The sequence below is a fragment of the Capsicum annuum genome, chromosome 9, assembly GCF_002878395.1.
Source record: "Capsicum annuum cultivar UCD-10X-F1 chromosome 9, UCD10Xv1.1, whole genome shotgun sequence".
Classification (NCBI taxonomy): Eukaryota; Viridiplantae; Streptophyta; class Magnoliopsida; order Solanales; family Solanaceae; genus Capsicum; species Capsicum annuum.
The window spans coordinates 176,854,193-176,860,207 of record NC_061119.1 but is presented as its reverse complement, the minus strand read 5'-3'; the positions used below and the strand labels follow the sequence as shown (position 1 = coordinate 176,860,207).

The 6,015-nt window shown below is 34.4% G+C and overlaps 1 pseudogene; it reads right to left on the bottom strand.

Moving 5' to 3' along the window:
* Positions 1-585: 585 nt before the first annotated feature.
* LOC107841269 lies at positions 586-1,170 on the bottom strand (annotated as a pseudogene).
* Between the last annotated feature and the right edge of the window lie 4,845 nt (positions 1,171-6,015).

The following is a 6,015-nucleotide window of genomic DNA, read 5'->3' as shown; positions in this document are numbered from 1 at the left end:
ATGCTAGAAAACTTTCATAATATTATTGTTTAAGGTCTCCTTTCATTATAAAATATGGGTTTTGAACATCAATTGGTCCCTTATACTATAGTCATCTGTTTAATCTCGTTTACACTAACCAATCACATTTATATCTAGAACCTACATAAGTTTGTTAAGAATCCAATCTTGCTAATGATTTGAAGTTTAAACTCATCCTGGAACACGATTTTCATGAATATTAATGGGTCTTGGATTTGGGGAAAGACACTTGCTACCTTTTCATCATACATAGTAGTCTAGGTTATTCGATTCCATTTCCAAACTTTCTGTACTCTTCATATCATAGATGTGACAATTACGATACCTGGCTAAATGACACATCGGCCTGGAAGAAATAAAGACTTTTGGTGTGGAATTCAGAAGTTCCACCGATCTAATTGAGTTTTAGCTTCAACCATGACTTTCTGGGCCTTCTTCCTTCGATAAAAAATTGGGCAGTCTCGAAAGAACTAAGTGCTTCGTATGGTCCAATCAAATGAGAATAAGAATATCTTTGTGATGTGGTTCAGCATCCTTGTGTTTTACAAATACTCAATGGACTGACTATATAAAGCTGTTCTTTAGGCTAATGATCTTTGCTGGCTTCTCATAGTACTTTGGAGGCTCGATAGGAGATTTTGGCTTTGGCATGCTTTGTGTCCTTATGAGTGCCTCAGAACCCTTGTGTAAGCCTGTCGTCAAGAAAGAGAATGTGATTTAGTAGGTATCATGGTACAAAATAATAGTCAGGATCAACGACGCAAGTATCATGGACTAAAAAACTTCTTGTATACCAAATTGAAACGTACCATTGACACCAGAGAGTGATGACTTAATTCCTTGTTCCTCACTTATAGATGATTGAATTTTTTTTTCAAATTGAGCTTCCATGTTCACAATATCCTCATTGACATCAAGATCAATATTTTCGGGAAGCAAATCAGCAACATCATTTCCAGCGAACCCGAAATCATCATCACCAATTTCCTCATCCTGATGTTGGTTCGTCCAGTAGTCACAGAACTATGTTGCAGTTGTTACCAAATTCCACCATTCGGGTGAAAAGTCCTCCGCTTGTTATACATAAGATGGGATGAATAGAGGTGCATTTGGATCCAGTATTGACCTTCCTCCAGAAACTAACGCCATTCGCCTATCACCAAATTGCTATCTGAAGATGTTTGAGAAAAGAATAAATCCAACATATTAGTGCATAAAAATAGAAAAAAAGCCAAATATGATAACGTGATCTAGGAAATGGCAAATCAAACATTCAATTATCACCCAATTATTAGTAACCTTTCCTTGGAACTCTCAAATTATTGAATAATCCGTACCTTGTACTTACCACATTCAATTAGCACAAAGTTTTGTAGGTACTTTAAAAAAAGATCCATAGAGAGTAGAACGCAAATATCTTGAGTAAAACAATTGCATTTCTGATCACCTATTTAGAGAGATGACCATTTTCCAACTAATATAGAGGTAGCAGAAATTGAAGGATTTTCTAATACTACGAAGGTGACTGCAGGAGGTATTTGGAGACAAACTAACTTTCAGGGTTCTCCATAACTCACTCTGTAGTGTTCATTTTGGATTACATCTTTCACTTATTTTGTCTCCTTAAATATAAGATATTATGTGGACTCTAACTTGTCATTGCTCCCTTGTGGTATAGATGGTGCAGCGCGATCTGTCCAATAAAAAACTCAAATACTGGTCATACAAGAGAAGCAACAGAACTTAGCTACACCATTAAGGAGTACTAAGGGGGGGGGGGGACTTAAATAGGCAAGAAAAGAGCTTTCTCTGTTTTCTATAGTATTATTCTAGTGGTTTGACCTGCTCTGCAGCTTCTTCCTCAAGATATGGTTCATGATACTTGAGGGCCTAAAAATGACCACCCTCTGGCTAATGACTAGTATTAATTCCAGAAGTCCCCATCACTTGCACCAACAGAGGGACACACATAAAACGCATAACGAGGCCCATCATCATTACTAAAGCAAATATACATAACTAAAATCATTACGGATCAGGAGAAAAAATTTAGTGCAAGGACTTAAAATTCGTGTTATTCAGTTCATTTTTGAAATATTTGCTTTATTTTCTATGGATTCTAAAAACAATGTTTGCCATTCAATATGATTATGTAAGTGTCTGTTTTTTGTGCACTAGAGAGTAAAATTTCTCATGTTCCAATTGCTGGAGTAAAATTTCTCATGTTCCAATTCTTAAGGTCATACATCCAGGAACTTACTTATAGTATGAGAACACCTGAATCTCCACAGCAATCCTCTATGATTTGACATTCTTCAGATTACAACTCTAAGTAGGCAGCATAATCCTCAATCAAGGACCCTGCAACATTGGATTTAAGAGCAACTGAACAAGCCCGGCCATGTGAGAACTGCCATCCACGTAAAATCATCAATGATGCTAAAAATTTCTTTGGTAACATGATACAATGCAATCCTTTCTTATAAGTCATTACTCTTCATATAAGATAGAATATTTCGCATTTGTTCATCCATGAAACATCTGCACCTTACTTGAGAAATTAAACAATTAGTAATGCTGTTAGTATGTAATCTGCAAACAGTGTTTACAATAAAGGTAAGAAAAGATAGCAGCTTCTACTAGTGGGGTTTAGCCTATAGAAAAGAAAAAGCAGGAAACTCAAGATGAAGTTTTCAATTCTTACTTGATACAAAGGACACCAAAACTCAAACACAGCTAAATATTTCTCCAATACTAGATCAACAATTTCCAGAGAAAGAAGGAAAACTTGTTCAAGAAGTTGCCCATAAATTTGAGTTGTTCTTTCAGAAATTAGATAATTGACTCCTGGTGAAAGAATAATCATGATATTTTGGAACACAGTTTTACCACTCATAAAATCCTGCATAACAGCAAAAATACTTTACAAAACTGAGTTTCCAATGATAAGTATGGCAATAATAACTTAATGCATAGCAATACTTGCAAATACATACTCCTACTGCTACATTTTATTTAACACAATGTCCTTTTAAATATGACCCAAAAAGAACACCTTTCTAAATTTTGAAATAATATAAATTTTGAAATACCATTGTACCCTTGATGGGATGATTTAGAGTCTATTTGGATGCGCTTATAACTTATGGTGTGTGAACGTAAGTCAATAAGTTAGGAATCCTAACTTTGGGCTTAGGACTTATTTTTGTTATTTTGGCTTAAAAATAAGTGCTTAAAAACACTTTTTATCTTACCTGAACACTACAGAAGTGCTTAAAAGCTATTTAGGCTTAAACGCACCTAAAGTAAGCCAATCCAAATTTTAATCACCAAAACTTGAAATAACATAAGCAATTGAACAAGAAAAAGTAGAGGTGCATACTGATGAAAAAAATAACTGCAGCATATAGGCAAACTATCCTATTGGTTGCCATGAGAACTAAAATATTCCCTTGAACATCTTTTTTGAAAGATTCATACACTTCTGGGACAAATGTATCACTGTAAGCTATTAATTCTTCAACAAATTTCCACTTTTCAAAATCCTTCATCAATTTGCCGATAACGTTTTATCAATTTATGACATGATTTTACTAGACTGACATGGAAAAATAAACTTTCGCAACTTACATCCGGCAGAAGTGATGGTCCTTCAAAGTTACTATTAATATACTTAATCAGGTCCAAGCTCTCTCTGATCACTTAGTTGCTGTGCTCCAGGGATGGCACCTGTGAGGAGTATAAATATAAATAACCGAAAGCATAAAACGAGATGCTCTCTAAACATTCAAACATTCACTTGCTTCAAAGTCCCTATATAAAAGCTTCTGTGCCAATTGGATGCTAGATAAGATTAAAGCATTTATACACTGGCTCAGCCAATAATCATTGAATTCGAAGAGAAAGAGAAATCTTCTTCTAAAAAAATCATGGACATTTCTTCAGGGAGCTCTCGTACAATTTGCAATATGTCACTAATTCATACATTTAAGGACAAAAATTTTTGTTGTCTACAAAAAGTTGTCAATAGTGATGAAAATATATTTGTTCAACCACGAAATATGTATAACTCTAGAGACAATTAATGTCTTCGCTGATTGAACTAAATAATTAGGGACGATGAAATTTTGTCGGTATTGATAACTTTTTAGTGACAAAATCATTTCATCAACTACAAAAAAATTATATTTTTATGACAAACATATTCCTCATAAATGTTACACATTTGGGGACGATTTTTTTTTTGTAGCTAATTTAATTTTTTTTAACAACAAAGCACTAATTCGTCTTTGTCAACTTTTAGCGACCCACTTTTGGAGACGATTGATTGACAAATTTTTTTCGTCACGCCAAATCCTTTGCGACAAAATATGATTTATAAGTGACAAAATAATTCATCTCAAATAATCAAATTTATTGTAGTGACATCGCCTACTTTATTGAAACTTATAGCAATGCTGGAATAAATGGCGACCTCTTGGTAAAACAGTTTATCCATTCGTTAAAAGGAATGCATTTCACTGGCATATCGACCTGGAGCATGAGTCAATTGATAGTTAGGAGCATCTTGAGAAGAAATTTCTAAATCAATTTTACAACACTCGACGAACTATGAGATGATAGAGTTGACTGACACTAAGCAAAGAAAGGATGAGCCTGTGGTGGATTACATCAATCATTAGAGATCATTGAGTTTGGACTACAAATACCTCCTTTCTAAAATATCTGTTGTAGAAATATGCATTCAAGGAATACATTGGGGCTTTCTATACATACTACAAGGAATCAAGCCACGAACATTTGAAGAGCTTGCTACACGAGCACACGACATGGATTTAAGCATCGCAAGTCATGGGAAGGTATCTCCTTTTGTTGATATTACTATAGCGCCCTGGGAGTACACCCTGGACGCCACACAATGCTAGGAGCCACAAGTGATCCCAAGCTAATCCATGAACTGGCATACTGTTAAGCAACTAAGTTATAATACATTAAATAACAAGTTCTGCTGTGTGGAAACATTATCATACTAAAAATCTAAAATAGTATGTAACTGATAAAGTTTTACAATTTCATAAATTTGAGGAAAGAACTGAATTTACATGACCGACTTAGACTGACATCTATGAAGCCTCTACTATACTGACTATAGATAGCTGGGACATGCCTCCAAGTACCACTAATCAATACATATGAAAATAATTGAATTGTACATGAACTAAAACTGTCTGGAGTTCCTAAAATAAAAGAACTCATCACCTACTGGCTGGAAACTGCAACTTTCTGATCATGACATGCGGGCTACAAATGGTACATACATTATAAAACAATGTATCCACACAAACATATATGTGGATCAGTACTTCTGGAATGCACTGAGTAAGCGGGGGTGAATGCACTAAGTAAACTGATTACGTATGAAATCTTAAAACATGCATGCTAAGTGTAAGTAGACTCACCTATAAGCTGGAATAAATTGAAAGTTGAAAAAAATCTTAAAACATGAGTAAAAAACATAATCTGATAAGATGGTGAATCACTACACTTAGTTTCTTAAAACTCTTTACTTTTGTAGAATAAGTAGAACTGAAGCTGGGATGCAGTAAAACATGGACACGTGAATGTTCGAAAACAAACCTATATGTACTAACTGATCTGCTTAACTAAATAACTGATGCCTGGGTGACGAGATAAGTGAAATCTAAGAAGAAAAATAACTAGCCTATACACTGAGTAGCTGATATAAGAAAACGTACTATTGATATTCGAACATTGAATAGCTGATGACTGAATGTTAATCATGTAATACTAAACTAAAATTAATCTAAATAAATGAACTGAAATGGTGGAGTACTATGCCTATGAGATAAGGACTAACTAAACAACATGAGATGACTGAGCATGAATGCATGAAACTGTAATTTCTGAGAATGCATGAACAAGCATAAAAACACGATTCTTATATAGTCTATAAACTGAGATACTAAAATACTG